General features: G+C 41.8%; 1 protein-coding gene across 3 annotated transcripts in view; it reads left to right on the top strand.

The window, feature by feature from the left end:
• The first annotated feature begins 6,195 nt into the window (after positions 1 to 6,195).
• Positions 6,196 to 20,872, top strand: part of LOC135161961 (LIM/homeobox protein Lhx9-like) — a 76,458-nt gene continuing 61,781 nt past the window's right edge. For 2 of the 3 annotated variants that reach the window (XM_064120000.1, XM_064119998.1), the window contains exon 1: positions 11,802 to 12,506. The gene's annotated coding sequence lies outside the window, so the exon portion shown is untranslated. Of the gene's footprint in view, positions 6,217 to 11,801; positions 12,507 to 20,872 lie in introns of those variants that run through there. The other variant, XM_064119999.1, reaches the window with a different exon arrangement.

The following is a 20,872-nucleotide window of genomic DNA, read 5'->3' as shown; positions in this document are numbered from 1 at the left end:
GAGATAACGTCGTAAACGTTAATAATATTTCCCTAAAAATTCCACCGCCCTGAAAACGTTCAGCACTTGCGAGTACTGGATAACAAGTCATCGTTCATCGTAGTCATTAACCATCATATTGCATTAGTGCATGAGAGAGCGAGGGTACTGGCTACGGGCCGTTTATACGAGGTAAACAGTGCGTGGATGCGATTTAATTGAAACCCAAGACCTCCGTCGACCCTTGGCATGACTCGGAGAACATTGCTCGTTGCCACCACCGAGAAAAAGGACAGACACATAGTCCATTGACTTGAGGGCCCGAGTGACGTAAGCAATTAGTGCGCTGTTTTGTTTGTCCCTGTACACTGGACTTTAAGTTGTTTGAGTTCGAGTGCGCACGCGGTTAAAGGCGTCTCAACTCTTGGAGGCCCTTTTTACCAACTTCACTCAGCCTCTTGACTAGGTTTTTTTGTGAGCAAATGGCGAATGTAGAACCAGTGTACTCGTGTTTTAAACGTATTTGACAAATACGTTCCAATGACATACAATGACAATCATTCTTAGTCGCATGAGAAACGTCCACTTTACTCAGTGTCTTATTTTTATTTACGATGTTTCATTTATTTTTGCGTATACTTCATTTCTTTCTCCTCAGGGTGGGCTGTGTTGGACGGGAATTATGACGATTCCAGCATTTCTGAGAATTTTAGAAGACGAATTTTTGATTGAAGCCCTCATCGTGATTAAATCCAACAATTTCGCTGATTGACTCAAACCCAATAATGACTTCCCCGAAATGCCCCTAGGTTTCCAAAATACATCGATTCAATTCTACCGGTATTACCCCATGTATTCGAGTACATTGACTGCAGACGCATCAGGTCACAAGAGGTTGGTGGGAAGAGAGAGAGACAGCGAGTCGACTGGGCAATAGGAGCTATCTTGTAGATCGAACGGCGTCCAATTACCGGGGTTATTAATTAAGCCCCTCGTCCACCCTCGACCAACGCCATTCTCAACTCCATCCCAGCGACGTCTGCCTGACCGCTGGAGATATAACCCGAACGGGCCAGTTGAGTTGCCCCCATTCTACCAAAACCCAGGGACATGAATTTCCCAATCTCGAGAGTCATCCAGCCCCTGCCCCTCACCACCGCCAAACACCCCATTTTTTTAGGTGACTGAATTAATTTTCCGGATACTGTTGATGACTTGGGTAATGACTTTGTGACATACAGACAAAAGCCGCAGCGACAAACTCTTCTAACAATATTTGTACGTGAAAATTATGAAATCTCATATTTTTCCTGAGTCCATTGACGAATTGCTTTTCAACATTGCAGATGGACATTTCTCTTAAGCCAGTAGAAACTATCAACGCTTTCACTCGTCAACTGGGTTGATTTCAATTTATCCCTGACACATTACGCGTCGTTTTCCCTCATGCTGTGTCCAACTTAGTCAATTAATCCTTGACAATGGGATTACATTTCAATTACATCGTGTTGGCTTCTCGCCGTGACCAGCGAAGAACGCATCGATACGCCTGCCTGTCAGTCCATCCTCGAGGTGTCCGGGTAGGCTTCGTTTACGCGAATTAACGCTGGACCGGGATCTGACGGAGCCACTCTCCACCGGACACAGTTCAATTACATCGTTTCATCCGTCGTTTTTTTCGTCTGGAGAACACTTGGCGAAGTGCACGATGACGTTTATTGCATTACGGGGGTTAACATGATGGAGTAAATATTGAAGTTGATGCGGTTGGGGATCGGAGGTAATCGTGTAGTGAAATTAATTAACTAGAAAGTTCGCTGGATGCTGATGATGCGTCGGGATTTCGTGGAATTTCATCTGGCAAATTAGATGGGTTCAGGGGATTGGAAGGAGTTGTGATGATTTTAATGTTAGAGATTCGAATTTGATGGGACATGGGGTAGAAAACGAAAGTGTGTCCGAAGGGAGGAGTTGTTTAAAGGTTCAGTGGAAATAAAATATGATAAAATTATCCATTTTATCCAAAGGAGATAAAAAATAGGAAAAAAATATTGGAATGGCTTCCTGGATGTGCCGCTACCATTTCACCACATCCTCACAGTGTTCAGGGTTGAATTTAAGGGCTGGACCTTTCTCTCATTTTCTTAAAATATTAAATCATCGTTCTGGTGTCACAGCGGGAGCTGCCGTCGTGCCGAGAGTATCTCCCATTCGTTCTCCTCTCATCCCCCAGTCTTCGAGCCCCTGCACCAAGGAAGAATGGCTGTTGAAGCGAAATGCGGATGGGGGAGAGGAATTAAAATTCATTGGTCCCAGAAACCCATGTCACCGGCTCGAGTGCCATCGTAAATACCTGAAAAAGAACGAAGAGAGGGGGAAAATATCCCACTCCGAGATGTACACTGGGCCCCGCAATGCCGACGCCCTTCCGTGCCGAGGGTCACCATAAAAATTATACTCGCACGCTCGTCCGTAATATCTCGAGTCGAGATCTTTCCTCGGGCTGTGAGAGTCCCCGATGAAAGTCACGCTCCCTTCTTCCTCCTTGGGGACTATTTTTTTTGTCATATTTTTTTTATCCCACTGGATTGCGGCGATTCAACGCACCGCGACATCGCGGCCCCGCGAAACATTTCCTGGCCGGATTCCGCTTGTGAGTTTGGAATCATATTTCACGAGTTTTGATTTTTCGGATAAAATATCTTTGTCTTCCGCTATGGGGAGGGGAGAAGGAACTTTCCGATTTATGTAGTACTACTCTACCAATCCAAGGAGATGTTCGACAGTCGCCAGAACCGCTCGTTTTTCGTTAAAAAATTCAGAGATCATTTCTCAGAATTTTTAAAACTCATTTTCTGAACGCTAAACCCTCAAATCTTTTCAGATTTTTAATCTTGCCATGTTCTCACATAAAATATTACGTTTAAATGACGAAAATGGCTCTCTCCATCAGATTGAATATCGGATGGAATTGAAAATTTCAACCATGGTTTAATGTTCTCCGTCGGATTCCAGATAAAATCAGTTGGAAAACCAATCGTGCAATTCCCACTCAACTGGTTTTCATTTGTCCGCGATGTTTATCGCATTTCTGAGAACAGTTTGCTCCGAAACACAAAAATAGGAGACCTTTCCCTCCAGCATCACGTGGAAAGAATAGGATATCCCCCCGCCATTCGAATGAGACCGAAGAATAGTCCGGCGCATCAATGAGATAAGCTTGTCTGCATCTCCAAAAATCTCAGATGATAGAAACAAATTATGAGGCATTTGAGGGACAATGAGAGCCAATCGGACTTGATTACCGCGATGGGTCGTCGCTGTCGAGTCACAGTGGACCTGGTGGACACTGGGGGCACGTACCAAAACCGAAACCAAGACGAACGACGAAGCCGAGCCGTTGACATACATTTGCATGTGAATGGTTTTTCAAGAGCCACCTGCACGATCAGCGCGGGAGATTATTCTCTCGGGTACAAGCGTTTTCTGACAATTACTCTGCCTCACTTTCGGGTATTATCATTGTAATTTTCTCGGAGTCGTTCAGGGCTCATCCAACCGTCCGCTCGAGTTATCTGACAGGTGGTTATTTCATTGATCTCTAGGCTGATGTTCTCAGTAACGGAAAGTGGATTACAGTCATTTGGATCATTAAAAATGTAGGAAGTTTTGTTCTGAGAAAGACATTTTTTTGTCACTTCGGGGCAAGGCCGGGCTGACTTTACGGACATGTCCGTGAATCACTGTCGAAATCCACTAGAATAAAAAATAATGCTGAGGATTTTTTAAATCACAATCTAATAAAACTTGTCAATGAAAAAAATTCACGTGAGTCCGATTACTACAGATAAATATTCATTCATTAAATTAAGAACATCGTCATTTCTGCTTCTCCCTCGGATATTAAATTTTCTGCACTCCCCCCCCCCCATTCCCCGGCCAACCAAAACCTCTCAAACATCGTAACGTTAGTATAGACTCTCGAATCACAAAAAGCGAGACTGCACGAACCTCACATTATTTCAGATATAATATTTATTCTTGATAAAAGGTCCGCTCTGTGTACATGTCCATTCTCCATCCTTCCCCCTTTGTCTTTCGCCGTGAACCCCCATCCTCAGCACAACCAGCCATATCTGCCTGCGAGATGATATATGCCATATCCCTCTGAACACAGAAACGAATGATCCAACATTACTCCGAATGACGCACTCCCATGTACCATCCCAGGATGTTGAATTGTCTCAGTGCCTCATTGACCCGATCATAATCGTTAAAACGTCGTGGAAAATTTTGAATAGGGTTATCAGGCCCTCTAATCCACTCCCACAATGCACCTTTTGAAGAGTCTCATTAGTGAGAATAAGTTGAACAATCCCTCGAGATGAGGCATTACATCATATTTGTCTTTCAACAATAGCACCCAGTCCTCCCTGTCCTTTTTTATGGCCCTTTACCCTCACAATAAAGCGAACATGAAGGGCCCTAAACCCCTAATGCCGCGAGAATCACCGTGACTTTGATGCTGTATTCACTTCTGGTATGAAATTCTCAAAGTCCTCGCAGTCTCGCACCGAGATAATTGTTTTATTGAACTTGACAACTAGACTGAGACAAAATCTCTCAGGTATTGAAGAAAAAAACATTTTGATTTTTGTGTCGAGTAATCGTTTGGAGTTTTGAAATAATTTTTTTTCGAGTAATCGCCGCCCGAAGGGTACAGTAATTTTAATTCCATGGAGTATTAAAAGCCAGTCTGGGGGCGATTGTGGGTCCCACGACGTCCCTGCGACACAGTTCCACATTCCTTCATCTCAACGGGTGGCCATTCTTTCCCGGTCTATAGTCGTCTCACCGGCCCTGAGAGCCTCGGCATTAGACTCTCGATAGTTTCCGTTGTGTGTTTTTGTGATTGATCACGTGACCCCGTCATTCGGTATAATAAGATTGCTTTTAATCTGCCAGAGAGAAGTATTGGAATGACTATCCGTTGCTCACGGGGATGGTATGCCAGGCTAACCCGGGCCCTTTTATTCTCGAATTCATTCCCTTTGATCATCCTTGAACTTATGCAGGGCCAGTTTTGGAGTCACTGAGTGTGCATCGAGATGAGGACAGGGGGTTTTTCTCTTGCAATTGTGGAGGTTCTTGCGGTTGGATGCATTCCCGGTTCATGTCTCGATAATTTCTAATCAGAGATGGGGATTTGGAGGTACAGGCGGATTTTTTTACTGCAGTATTTCATCAAACGAACGCGATTCCTGTTTGTACGGCAGTGGGACATCTAAATATTACCATTGCAGATATTACTCGATTTTTTAAAATGCTGATGTGTCATGATGCAGACACAATTCATTGATATTATCGTTGAATAGTTTTAAAAATTGGTTGTATTCTTGAAATTTAAATAACAGAACACGAAGAAGATTCCAGTTCAGGTATTTCTCTTTTTCTGTGACGTAGCAACATTTCAGGAGAAATGACAGATAAATTTTTTCAGCATTTGACAGACTAATTCAGTGCATTTTTTCCTCGTGTCCTGTATTTGATGAAAAGAATAAAGACCGCGCTTTGAATTTATTCAGCAGTGCGACATTTGCATCAAGCCATTGTATCCGAAATTTGGGAGACGAAAAATATTCGGAATTTTCTGATGCTCGTCCAACATCAGTCATCCGAATATCAGCCACAAGTACATGAAGAATACTCTTTATCTGGGCGCTTGCCCACAGCTGTAAAATTTCATTTGACTCTCGGATGACGAATTTTTTTTTATTTTCACAGTCTCGTGTGTCCGCAAGTGCGTGCAGCTTAATTGCCCGTAGACATGGGTGGTACTGTGTGTCGTATAGCACACGAGAATCACGGTCCACGTGCTGTGTAACCAAGCAGGGTTTTATCCATCGCGCTGGCTTCACACCGGGGAAAAGCCCCGGAATTATACCCGATTATTCAAATTTACAACCCTTTGCCGCGAGGCAATCGCAGGTTGATTCAAATTTATGGTAAAATACATGAGAACCGGGAGTTCTTGGTCTTATTAATATGGATCAATTTTCGATCGTCTGTAGTGAAGCGATATCGACATTCCGAGAGGCTCGATCTAAATCACCCTTGGGACAAATTCTTCGGGGATATTTTTTTTTATCGTGAGACGATATTGACGGCAATTATTTGTCTTTTGTTCCAGATGGACAGGGGATTTTTGTGGTGGATGTGAGTCCTTGGCGTTGTGCGGTGAGTAATGAAAAATATTTTACATACGGGTATCAATCAGGTTCATTAAAAAACTTCATTCGGCGTCGCCGATTTCTCTTAAGATGTGAAAGGGGTAATTTTCAGTCAGAGCACGAAAAAAACTGGTGTCGGGGATTGGAATATTTTTATCCTCCTTTTTAAGACGATTCCGCAAGACGAATCGCTCCTTCAACACTGATGAAACCGTAAAAAATTTAACTTCCATAAGACAAAACAAAAAACATTAAAAATTGCATAAATCTCGGATATCACAGGAGTTGAAATTCCGTATTCCTGAACGGTAGGATAGTCCAGCCTCTGACAATACTGTCCAAATGATGGCGTGGTACACCTAAAACCTACCCCAACCCCCGCACACACACATACACACCCCAATGCCACCATAGGAAATGCCCCCCCCCCTCTCCTCCTCCCCTGACCCTGTAGCGTTGCAATGGACCTGGAAACAACCGTCGCAATCAGCGCGTACTCTCCTATACTCACCAACCCCAAAACGAGCTCTTTCTTTGTGCTAGAAATCGTCCGTGAGAAGGTAAAAAAAATTACGGAAAAAAGCATTCCAAGGATGCTGGAAGCGCCAGGTTGATTGGAAATCGACGCACGTGGTTGTAAACTTGCATTAAACTCGCGAGTCTGCATGAAACCCCCGCCCCTCAGGCCTGGGTGTAAATTGCATTCGTGGAAAATTGTCTTTGCATGAACACTTGTGGAGTCAAAATAAAAATTGAGAAAATAAAGTAAATGAATGAGTGATGGGAATTTCAATTGATTTTTAACGTCAGCTAGCTTACGTGTCTCTTCGCTGGGTCTTCCACACTCGAGTTTTGGATGCACGCAAATGAAGAATTGTGCTGAGTAAATGCAGTTGCTACGGGCAAGGGAGAGAGACGAGGACCCCCTGAAGGGGCTTGAATGGAGTGTAATGCCGGCTCCCTGATTGTTAAATCCACCTTCTTTTCGGCTTGTATCGGAATTTTTTTTTCTCTCTCTCTCTCTCTCTCTCTCGCTCTCTCTCTCCTCCGTCAGTTCCATTCCAATGGCAGAATGCAATGCCCACGATGAAAAAGTTCGAGGCTGAATTGTTGCAATCTAACGTTTCAATTAGGGGAATTAGGGATGAATTTTCCGGAGGATTTTGGTGAGAATTGAGGACACAATTTGCGATCATTGATTTCAACCGACTATTTTCGGGACAATGGGACAATGATTTAGGGCTGGGGGAGGGGGGATGTGAACGATTTGTTCTGGCTGTCGAGTCTTTGGTGTGGAACGTATTGACAGGAGTTTTTTTGGGGGAAAAACAGGGAAATCAGAGTGACCAGGTGCAATGGAATGTGAGAATAGAGTTGCATTTTCGTTGAACTACTTAATGGCAGATGAAAAAAAAATTTCATTGCACAATCGTTCATAATGTTTGCATAAGTACAGAAGATTCAGTAAATTGGTACGTTATTCATTCTATTTGCTGGATTTGATGAATTAAAAGTTCAATGTTCATAAAATTATTCAATGCACTTGTTCACCATCAATCACAGCTAATCAAGTAATTATTATTATTGTCAATGAAATCATGGATATGCGGTAATTTAATGATGAGTTGATTTTTAATCAATTGAGTAATCGTTAATTTATTTTCCCATCCCTCCAGAGAGAAAAATTAACGAATATTCGGCTTAATAAACATAGGAAAAAGGAAAATTCATTCGTCAATCCACGCTCTGCTTTCATGATCAGTCAATGTAAATAATAAAGTTAAATAGGGCTGTGGTAATTAAAATTGTGACTCATGACATTATCAACTTCATTATTATGACGTTATTCCTATCTACACGGCATGTACATTGTTGAACTCGTTCCTTGACCAAGTCAATAATTGTTCGTATTTTATTCGTAGACAAAATTTCCCTCATCCAATTTATCACAAATCGTATAGAATTAATTATTATTATCGTAACATGAATTGTGAAGGTATGGCAATCCAATGCTTTGTTGATTTTTAATCAATTAAATTATCGCTGCTGCCATTTTTCTCCTGCCTGATGGATGAAAATTAATGAATATTCAGAACCGTGGAAATTCAACAACGGAAAATTGATTGTCGGACAATCCACGCCCTTTTTTTTATATCCCCTCTTCCTCCCAGCCTAAATAATAAAATTGAAAAGGTAAATATAATTACCTAGCCCGGTAACATGTTTGTAAGCCGGCGTTGAGCGGGCCACACACAACAATTGCGGACTCTTGAAAAATGGTGGCTGTTATGAAAGGATCTCTCCACTCTAATTTCAAAAACTCACCCCTCCGCATTTTCCACTCTTTCAACTATGGGTACACTCATGAGCTGAAGGTCCCTTTCGTTCAATGAGAGGGATTAATAATTCAGCTACTCTACGTAAAGATTACAACCCAATTTAATCTGTACACTGGGATCGCAGAGGTACTGGGATTCTTTCAAGCAGAACCAATTTCAGGTTCTATTCAGTTGTGGGTTGTACGGGGAGAAAACTGTTTAGTTTCCTGAGAAAATGGAAAAAATATTAGTCATTCGGATAATTAGAATGAGTGCAACGATAAATTTATTTATCCTACTTAATAAAATTACAGACAATTCTGGGAACCCGGTGAATATGGAATTATGCGATAAAAAATATTTTCACGTATGGAAAATGTTTATCAAATACCCGGAATATTTTTCATTGAATTTTTGGAAGAATTTGTATTGAAATATTTAATATGTCCAAATTAATGAAAATATTTTCGCATTGAATGGTTCAATTCCATTGAAATATCCCATTGGAAAAACTCTTCAGCGTTATTAGCATTACCTTTTTCCAGGTAGCTCCCCTCTTTCTACATGATCCACCACATACACCCATACCCCTGTATTCCAGTTCATAATGCGAACATATGTGGGGTAGAAAGGCATACGTGCAGTGCCAATAGTCGGCGGGTTATGTAGCGTGCTTGACATAGCGTCAAGTGGTGCAGCTCTGTATGGCAAGTGGGGGAGGGCCCTTTTTGAGAAAAAAAAATTGTTGGAAAAAGAGATGGAGGGGAAAGTACGTGGACTGGAGTACCTTCGAAGCGCGTTTCCACGTATGCTGGAAAAGTACCTGTTCCCCATGTTGTACGTAATTGGCCCTCTTGATCGCCCACAGTTGAACCGGTCGCAGTCAAAGCTGCGAGGAAAATCCATGAATTCGGTTTTTTTCAGCCATTGCTTTTGCTGAAACATGATCTTTATGATTTTCCGACCATTTTCCAGCTTCAATATTACTCTCAAATGGAGATCTTATGTCCATTGATGTAACTATTCTCCAATAAAACAAATATACAGGTTTTTAGAGAATTCTGTAATTTTGCAACACTGAACTCATTACAATGAAAAAAAAATTCTGCAACTGTCCTTTCAGTGCCAGAATTTACACTGATCGGTTCTTCGGAACATACAAAATTCACGAGCACAGCAGAGTCACATACCTAACCCACTGCGAATGGAAAGAATCAATAGACTCGAATTGAAAAGGACCTCTGGCTTTTTTTGTTATTTTCCAAGCCCACCGCCACCTGCCCAAACAATATTCTCTGTTTGCATACAAACTGGCTGCAATGTTATAACTCGTATATTATGAATAAACGTGAGGGCTTTGATACTTTATTTTTTTTCAAAAGCGTTTGCTACTATTTGTTCATGAATTTTGTTTTTTAGTGGAATTCGGAAGAGCCAGTATTTATTGCCGGTTTAATTATCAACTCCATCTTGATTTTTTGGTAATTAAAAATGGCTTTAGTCAGCAGATTTTTATATAAATAACCTCCCCCTCTAGAAGTTTTATTTGATCACTATTTGAATCCGTTGCATTTACAACGATGTTGATTAATTTTTTTTTTCTCCACAGTGGAATGAAAAAATTCAAAATATTATTTTTAATTGGAAAATGAATCCTCCAGCTATGCAATTCCACTAGAATAATTTCTATATTAATCGACAATTTTTTATTCAATTGAACATCACCTTCTTTCAGTTTCGGATTAAAAAAAATTTTTAATTCTCATTTTTTCACTCTGAAAATAATGTCTCTTTCTGCATAAATTATTCCTTGATTCTCAATTAGGTTCATTTCACTCACGACATTCTTTCAGGCGCAATAACCCGACACCCACGTTCAAAAAAATGTCCAGATCTCTATCGAAAAACCGCCCGAATGATTTCCCTCTTTTCATCTCTCCGGAAGTTTCCACAAGCCCGAGAGAGAGAGAAAGAGTGGATCTATCCCCATGGTGCCTCCTCGGTATAAACGGTCCATAATTGCCCAGAGGAATGGCAGAACGAGTGAGATGATGAAATAAAAAAAATAAGAAGGATAGGTGGACCAAGAGAGGGTACAAAAAAGGTCGTCCGAGGAACCGGGTTTGGCACTTGTTTGCCTTTCGCCTCTCAGTTTCAAATTAGGGATGCTTTTCATTTGCCTGACGTCCGCCCCGCCCCTGGTGGGCTCCTGCGGTAGCCGCGCACCGAATTCCAAAGTGACTTGGCCCGTGATCACTTCCATACACAGTATATTGACTTTTGGACATCGAAGTCCATCTCGTCATTCGGGAATTGACGATGAAGTTTCATTGAGCTTGAGCCAGTCGTTAATTTATTTCTTCCAATGAGGGGCTGAGGTGAATCGATGCAAATATTCGAAATTACTTGTCGAGAATTTTTCAAATGCATTTGAAGTTCCCCAAGGATGTCGAGATCATCTGTTTTGATGCCAAGACCACTCAGGGCCATGTCATACTATTGGATTACCGTCTGAGCAATCCCAAAATCCAGCGAAAGACCCTCTCGCTGACACGGCTGCCGATCTCAGTTAAAACTTTCCTTCAATGTATCTCAGGTGAAAACCATCCCCAGCAATTATCCCGGAGTCCCCACTGATACATCAACTGACTCATTCCCTCCCCTCTTCATTAATCCACCATTGTCTTACCTCAGTATTGAAGGGCAGCGGTTGAATGGAAATTGACTAAAACTTTTCACCGTTAATTCCGAGGAAAAAATCGATGGCTCCGAGTTACTTAAAATGTCTATCCATTTGGCTATAAAAAAATTCTCCTCCTCCAGCAGACCTCCCCAAAAAATCCATCAGCATCATCTCACCCCTTTCCCCCGGGGGGAAAAAATAAGTAATCCAGTCTGCACGCGAGTCGTTCAATTAACAGATATACCGTTGTCTCTTTCCGAAAAATGTTACGCTCCTCGGAGGAGCATCCGCAACAACCGGTGTGCTAAACCGAGACAGAACCAACCCCCGCGCTGCAGAGGGGTTGGTGGGGCGATGAAGCGCGGGGTTAACGGAAGGAGTAGAGGGGAGCAAAAGCCGCGGGTGGGGTAGACACCGCGCCGCTATGCCCCACCCCCCGAACGAACCCCACTCCTGTCTTTACGTTCTCTCTCTCATTCTCCCCGATTTCTCTCACTTCTATCTACTCCCCTCTACTCACCCCTCCTCTTCCCCTTCGCGATACTGCGGGTGAACGGGTGGGGGTATCTCCCCCAGTGGCACTCGCTCGTCTGCCGTCGTACCGAGCAGATCCGAACGCTAGTATTTAATCTCACTCGCGGTGTTATCGGTTGTTACCGCGTGCGTTTTCATCGTCACGTACACCTAAACATCAGTAAATCATCATCACCCGTATTTCTAGTGGATTTAATAGTCGATTAATGACTCAGGTGTTGACACTGATTGCTGATTAAACGGGTGAGTTGATATATCGGTTCGTTGAAGGTGTTTCATACCATAAATTGACGATTGATAGTGTCTTTGGGATAATGTGAGACACTTTGGCTGATCATCAATGTCCGTTTCTACTTAAATAACCTCGGGTATGGTGAAGGTGTTGTGATTTTGAGGAAAGAGAACTGTTCAATTGACGCGGTGCTTGACAGGCCTGATGAGTCTGCAATTATCGGTGGGCCTTAATGATCAATGATTTATGAATCATCGGGGGGTAACTGCGTAATTACGATATACGCTTGGAAGAGTTGTAACGTGTGTCGAGGAAATTCAGTTTGTGGCATTATCTGTGATCGATCGTGCTGCGATTAAATATTTCAATGAAATTTCAATAAGTGATGCTCACGAGAGTTTAATAAAATTGTGGTGATTAACGGTGAACTAGAACGAGAGGAGTTCTGGCCTTTTGTGATAATTCGACAGCTTTTTATCGGTGGAATTAAGCGGTAATCGGGGAGCAAGGGACTACGTATGTGTCACACGGTGAGTCAGAAATATCATTTAAATAAAATACCAGAATCCAAGTGAACAGTCTTTAATCCGGAATAACCCGAGATCGGCTGAGTGCATTTGGATGATTTTTATTTTCATTTTGGAGATTTTTTCCAGTTTTTAAAATGGAATATGACTCGTCCAAATTGCATGGCTCGGCTCAGGGATATTCATGATTTAAGATGCATTTCACGGTATCTGTGCGTCTCCATTCGCCAGATTGGAATTTTTTTTTGAAGTCGAGATCAGTAAATCTGGAATTAAATGCAACTCCGACCTGCGGCTCGTCTGCCGAACGACTGAGTGCGCGTAAACACTGGGAGTTGTGCCGTACACGGCAAGAAATTTCTATTTCGTGTCCCGGTGTCAACACGCAGGCGCCTCTACCTCTTGAGCCACGTGCTCAAACGCCTCTTGATCAGATGATCTTGTTATTTTTCCTCATTCTTCCCTCGTTGTTCCATTATTCTCGTATTTTTTGTTTAGCGAATGGCGATCATAACGATCAGGGTGGGACGGGAACGGGGGAGGGATGGATCGAAGGTGAATTAATCCAAAAAGCTTCTGAGAGTAGTTCGTGCGATTACGTAGTCTGGGATAATAATTCATGCTGGCGTACAGCCAAAAACTTGGATCGTTGGCTTGAAATCATCGGAAAATATAAAAGTCGGGCGAGCCCGCTTATGAGGCAGTCGTGTATTTTGTTACTCAGGGAATTACATCAGGAAACAGTCCTACACTCGATCCACAATGTTATCGCTAAATGCCTTTTTTATTAGTTCGGGTTACCTCGGATATTTACATAATACCCCTTTGAAGTTGAGCTATCGGTATTCCAATTAGTTTCAAGTTCCATATCGGTAACGTGTGCCGATAGCATCGGTCACGTAATTAGGCACTTATCCAGCCCGCCAGTTGCCACAATAACTGATAGAGGTGGGGGTGGGGAATTAATGGATAAAATTTCAATGTGTGGAAGTGTTTGACGCTGACGGTACCCGGAATCGATTTGAGATGAATTGGCTTTGCAGTGGACATCTTGGGCGATTAGTTTTTGATCGCTGACCCAGTTGTATGGTGGAAAATTTCTAGAAAAATTGCGCCCAAATGTGGGGAGAAATCGGCTGATGAAATGTAACGGGGTGTAGGCGGAAAAATTTGAAAATTTTTGGGAATTATGAGACTAGCGAGAGATTTGAGTGAAAAAATATATTTCTAGTTTTCAAATTGATTGAAATGTGGAATATTGAAGTAGAGGAATGCAGCAGAAATTTATGGATGGCTTTCGTGTCGCTAGGCAAGGAGAAAACAAGTTCAAAATATTGTGATTCATTGTTATTTTCGTTTCTTTTAGTTGCAATGGAATACGTCGCTAGCAAGCTTGCAATTGCCCGAGGGCCTTTAACCGAGTGTTTACATTCTACACACAACATATTCTAGCAGTTTGCTGTAAGACCCAAATGGAAACTAAATTAACTGCTAGAAACATAGGATTTGAATATTCGAGCTACTTAAACGTTTTATATTTTGAAAAATTTGTTAATGAACTTGGGGAACTAGTTAAATTTTCTCACGGAAATAATCACGATAATAAACAGAGAATGACGTAAATATAATAACTAAATGAGTCGGTAATAAGATTTTGTAACTGTCCCATAAAGTTTTAGACAACTCTCCGTGTTCAATAATGACCAAACGGCACTCCACACTCTAGCTGGGCACCTTGGATAACATCCAAATATTTAGCATGCTAAAAAGTTAAAATAACACGGCACTATGCACCACTTAAAGCTGTTCGCTAAAATTTTTGGCTCGACGCAATCTCCATTGTACGCGACCCCCTTCCGGCCCTCGCTTGCCGGGTAAATGATGCACGATGATTTAACTGACTATGCGCTAATTGCTTCGTGATTTACAATCCCTCCGTAGCAAAAAAATATTCCCACCCTTTATGAGCCATCACAAATTGAATGAAACTAATGAGATCTCCTGGCCCCGGTTAGACGAAAGAGTTGAGAAAAAAAAACGATCACAAATTTAATTAATCTATTTATTATGATTTTTTTTTCTGTTGTGAATAAATTGCCTTTTATGAAACTATTATCCGCGACAAAATTATCAGCACCAACAACGCATGATAATTAAAGCAATAAATAGAAAAATGTAGACAAGGTTTTCAGTATTCTGCGCGTCAGCTGACAGCTGTCGCTGAAAAAAAAAAAAAGACAAACGACGAGGAAAAAACATAATCTAACCTATCTTCGAAATGCAATCGTGTGACGCCATTATATCTCACCACGAGTCTGTCGTTCCCCAGTGTCGCGCAGGTGGAACGAATCGTTGGGGTTCTTCGTTGACCAACGCCAGGTAGACCAGTTCACTTTATGAGGCGACGCACAAGCTACCTCCAACCTGCTTTTCCCAGGGCATTCAGTTGTTTATGCGTTTCTCAGCCTGTTGAACGACTTTTTTCTCCTGTCCGCTGGTACCCCTTCTTCCCCCCACCCCTCGCCCCTTTCAACCCTCGTTTACACGCTTCTAAAATATTATCCCATGGTGCAATGTCTATTTTATCATCTCCAAAAGAACGAAAGCGAGAAGGCATTATTGCTCGACACATTCCAACTACTTTATCAGCAGGTTTAATGTTCATATTAAATATATGTGGAAAATAGTGGTGAAAATTGATGCACGCAAATATCTGGACGATAAGTAATGAATTGTTGACAATGAAAAATTATATTTTTCTCCGAAATAATTACCAACTTATAAATTTCCTCATTCAAGAGTCATTTCAATCGTATCAACCGGTTTTCCCTCTCATCCGTCGAATTCATGATACACTAGCGTAGTATAGTAGATGCCCAGGCAATTTGCAATTAAACGACGAGACGCGGCATCGTAAAGGGTCGCGCACAGTAGAGAAGGTACCGGTGTAGTGGGGAACGGGGGGAGAAAATAGCGTCTAGTGCGCCCCCAGCGCGTATATGCCACGCATACACCCCGTCCGAATTAAAATGTAAATATTTGATTAGAGTTAATCCCGGGGTTTTGTAGGTGAGTGTGAGAGGAGCAGGGAGGGGAAGGTAGGGGGAGGAATGGGATGGTAGGGTGAGGGGGAAAAGAGAGGGATGGCTTCCTAAGGGGCACTTTTTATTGCCAGTTTTTATTGGCCTTGCAGATCTCCCGCCCCTCTCTCGCACTCACCAGTCGCTTCTCAGTAATTTTCTAAACCCTCTCAGCATCCACCCCTCCTCACTCCTTTTTCTACCCTGCTACCCCTCTCAAGTGTATGTGGATGGGAGAAGGTTGATTAAAACTAACGTTGTGCCAAGAATTACCCCGTGAGATTGAAAATTAAATTAATACACAAAACCCACCTGAACTCCCCCACCCCTTATCCCTCTCTTCCCCTCTTCCATCTAGTACTTGTGCAGGCTCTATCCCTCCTTTTGCACTGTACTTCTGCCCGACGGGCTAATTAGGTATATAATATTAATTAAAAGTTAAGTGCCACGTCGTTTTCAGCTGCACCGGCGCTATACACCCCTCCCCTCCTCCCCTCCCGTCCCCATTCCTCCCGACGTTCCTTCAGTTGGGGTCGGCGCACTCCCCCATTTTCTTCAGTGTGACGTTGGAAATTTTATTAATAAATGGCGTTATGCGTGCGGTGAAAAATAGGGGAGAAAGGCAAACGTAAATTTTTAGGGGGTGTGTTTTGTTCAGATGGCTCTCAAAATCGACGGTGTCAAGGATTTTGAAGGGTTGGGCGATCGATATTTGTAGTTTATATTTGGTGGGTCTGCTAGAGACTATTAAAACTAGGGGTTGATTTAATAATGAGGAATAATTTGAAATATGATGGGTGAGGAAGAAAAATATTTTTTTTTCTGTGATTCAACTTGATCAGAATTGAGTATATTTTATATTAGAATAAAATACTCAAAATATATCATTCAAATAACATTCATTTGATTCAAATGACCATTTCTTCTGCACACAGGATGCCCTCAATTGTCTTGAAGTGCAGAGAAAAGTTCACGAGGTCGCGATTAATATCCATTGACCTCTGAATATTTAATACACTCTCCTGAATTCAGTCCACCTGAAATGACAAGTTATCAAATATTCTGATCACTTCAGTTCAAAGTTATTGTAGTGAAACTCGGTATAGATTATCCATCTGAGCTGATTAATAATTGATACATACCTCCAATTCTCAAAAACCTCTCTTGCCAACGCTTCCAACTAATTTATTATGACATGGTTCATCATAATAATTCATTTCTGACAGTTTCTTGAAACCACTTCACGTCTATAATCAGGGATTTAATAAATCAATCGACTTGTTGATAAATGAAAAAAGACTAAAAATGGAATTGACATGAGAACGATAAATTTTATTTATCCTTCACCAACTGTCACTCCCCATATAAAAATATCCCTAAAAAAAATCCTCTCCCTGCCCTTTCCCGCCGACAAATCCAACAAATAAATTCCATCCCTCCTAACATCAATCCCCATTATTCCAAATAATTCAAAACACACTAAACAACATGACAAATCAATAACAATACTCGCTAACAAATGCATCCCCTAATGTCTCAATTGCTGTGACTATTTTCCCAGTACTTAGACATCGAATAATAACATAGTCACAAGCCAACTTGAGTACATCGATACGACTATCCGTTATTACTCCGATGGTCCGCCTTAGTGCATTAGCTCTCGCATATACATCCATGAATATTATCCCGTACTTTGGTGTTCGAAGTGGGGAATGGTTGTTCTACTACGGAGGAGTAACGTCGCCGAGCGAGGGTGAGAGGGATAGACAGAGAGAGCGAGAGAGGAGCCACCAAGCACGATGTATATATAAGGTATAAGGTAGTCCATTAGCGTTAATATTATAAACGTTAGCTGGCCTCTGGCTATCCCCCAGTATTCACGTCCAGGTAACGCACCACTACACGTGGTTGGTAATTCTCGTGGCTTCTCCGTACACGAACAAATCATTTTCCCTGTATTGGTGAATGGTGAGGGGCAATGAGGGGTGGTTAAGGGGGATGGGAGGGGAAGGTATATCACTGTAAAGAGGAGATGCATAAACCCATGGCTCTTACTTAGGTGTTCCGTTACCATATATTATCCAGGGGTCCTACTTGCATTTCCAGCTCCTCAACTCACAACAAGATCTGACACTTCTCATTTACCCCGCGCCTCATTACTCTCCCAGCCATAGTCATCACAAACTTTATTCATAAATTATTATTTTCATTACTGTGGACCTTTTTTTTTTTTTAAACCACCCCTTTTACCCCACTGGTCTCCTCGCCGCGTTATTACTGATGAGGGATCGTAAAATAAGTTTCGGGATTACGAGGAAATCTGCAAAGTGCTTAATGACTTTAATAATTTTCCTCCCTGAAGAATTAACGATTTTTGTAAGTGCATGTATGGGGCGAGAGAGTGAGAGGGGAGTGGAGTTGGGGTGGGTTTGCAATAATACAAGAAGCTAATGGACTACTCTCAAGCAGGAAGAGACGGGCGCCGGGTGAACGGGGGGGTGGGAGTTACTTTGTGGAGAGGACGTGAAGCTGAAAACGAAAAGGAGGAGGAGAGTTGGCTGACTATGTTGTGGAGTTAGTTAACGATTGGCCCTTGGTGCAAAATGGACCCTGGGTGATATAATGCGTCCTGGGTAAAGGGTTTCTAGGATACCCCGGTACCATGCCTATTAAGATATTGTTTGAGGTGGGCAATGTGGGGGTAATGGGGAGGAGATTTATGGGGGATAGATATTTTCACGATTTTTCACTAGCGAAAAAATCCCACAATCTTCGAAACAATTTTGTGTCCTAAATAGAGATTAGAAACTGCATCGATGGGCCATTTTTAGCGCAAACAGATTGAGATAAATTCCTCGATAATGGATTATAATTTAAAATAACTGGATTACACGGTATCCGGAATATACATCAATATTCTCTTGTATCAAACTCCAACCCTCTGAGCTTCACTGGTGCATCCCTATCAAGGGGTTTCTCGCGGGCAGCGAGATGTTCGATTGCGAAATACGAGGGATAGAGAGAACGCAACAGGGAAGGAAAGGGATGACAAGAGTACAGGAGAGCGCAGGATCACCGCGAGGCATGTTGTATATATGTTGTCTGGCCTGCCCCAAGCAATAACATTAATTGCTATAAGCTCAATCACAACGAGTTGGCCGGATGTAGGAATCATACTATGGCGCAAGCGAGGTCACACGGCTTTTAGATAATTGGATGAACTATTTGATCAGGGATAATTGAAAAATCGTTTTCCCCCACCCACCTTCTCTCTTGACGATACGAATCACTTCGACAAATTGGTCCACCTTTGTCGGGAGATATATATATATATATTTTTTTTTGTAGAATCCTCATCCCTGGACTCACTTATTCATTGCAATTTCGATTTTCTTGTAATGGAGGCTCCTATCCTTAATGGAATGGAATTTTGTGAGCACAAATTATTCAACTTCTTTGATTTTTACGAGACTTTTTAAAAATCACTTTTTGAGATTATTTTTTAAGAGAAAAATCGCAGGATTTTTCACATTAGAGTCATTTGGAATAGCTCCACGGGAATATGGAAAATATTAACGTAAAATATAAATAATTGAACATTATCATTAGACCAGTAAAAATTGAATAAATAAATTTTAAATTCTATCACATAAACATAAAACGAGTTCTCATCCCTCTGCTCACTAATTCATTACACTTTCAATTTCCCGTTATGTAAATTCATATCCCCAATGCAAACGTATACCGTAGAACATGCGAATTACCTGACCTCTCGGATTTCGAGGTAATTTTTTTTTTTACATTTTCCGGAACTCACATGAAATATGAAAATATCGGAAGTGAGAGTCATACGGGGTGAGGGGTGAATTTGAGAGCCCCTGTCTAGCAGAGAATTCTCGGCACTCCTGACGTCTGCTTAATTAATTACTATCCGCGGTTTTAATTAGCCCGACAGTACCTTGGCGCTCAAACTCAACCTCCCTTCCCCTTTCCACCTATGTGTTTTCACTCCCTTTCTCTCTGTAAAATCGTGAAGTGCGCCGGAGGGACTTGTGTGGGTGTATGAGTGTGGTGAGTATTTCACATGTTATATGGAATTGTATTGCATCAACATTTTTTTCACTGCCAGATGTACAATTCCATTGTATTCCCGATAATTGGAGGTTCGATTTAACGACATTGAGTCAGGGAATTAATAAATAAACCGAATAGAATAAACTCCTTGGAATTGTTTGCCCACTCAATCTCCACAATTTCACAATTAAGAATTCGGCATTGATTCATCACTAATGGAGTTTCATCAACTCGTTAATTAATTGATATACTTGTACATTCATTAATTCCCCGATTCTTCAAAATGATTCGTTTTACTCACGTGGAAGAACTGAAATCGACGTCTCGAAACTGTATGTTACTCAATAGAAAAAAAAAAATTATGCAATTCCAGGCATCCCTGAACCTTTCAGTTTACACACGCGGATAATATCCGCATTACAACTGCGCACGCATCGCCAGAGTATACAAACCATCCAAGATATACCAGTTGCTACACTGAAAACAAGAACAAGCGCTGATGGTGGAACTGGTGAACGAGAGAGGGACGGGGAGGGGGATCTAATTAAGAGTACCCTCCTCACCTCTTACGCCTCTTGCCTCACCTAATTTCTAATTACGATTCAACGTTGCGTATAGGTGAGCGCATGCTCCTCCACGCTCAGCAGAAAACCAGTTATTTGCATTTGAAAAGAAAATTAAAACTGTATCAAGAGAAACGAAGTAGAAAAGCCAGTCAAATAATTCTATTTTCCGAATTCAGGGCCATTGCAGGGAGGAATCGTGTTTGAAATACAAATAGGGTGGGGCAAGTGGTGAGGGGGGGGGGAGGGGGAACTAATGATGGAGGTGATCACGAGGTGATTAATTGTCTTCTCATTCAGCCTCTTTCAATATCGGAAAATCAGCACTGGCATCTGATCCATTGAAACGCTAATTATTTCGCAGCGCATTTACGTAATACTCGTTAACGTTAATTACGAATGAACGAAAGTAGGCGCCAAACTGGTACATGTTACTTGGCTACTGGCACTCAAAAACCCACTGGCCATCTACAAAGCATGGACAACATATCATGCTGGTGTGGAACTGGAGTGTGGATAAATTGAAGTGGTCGGCCATATGTACAAAACTGAACGTTGATTTCCCCCGAGCAATTGGTCTCGCGATTCAAAACTCCTCTCCCCGATAAGCGTTGATTATGAATTTACAACGAACGGATGTGCATATCTAAGT

The sequence above is a fragment of the Diachasmimorpha longicaudata genome, chromosome 4 (genome assembly GCF_034640455.1).
Source record: "Diachasmimorpha longicaudata isolate KC_UGA_2023 chromosome 4, iyDiaLong2, whole genome shotgun sequence".
Taxonomy (NCBI): Eukaryota; Metazoa; Arthropoda; class Insecta; order Hymenoptera; family Braconidae; genus Diachasmimorpha; species Diachasmimorpha longicaudata.
Note: the sequence above shows the minus strand (reverse complement) of the source record. Positions and strands in the feature narration are given on the sequence as shown.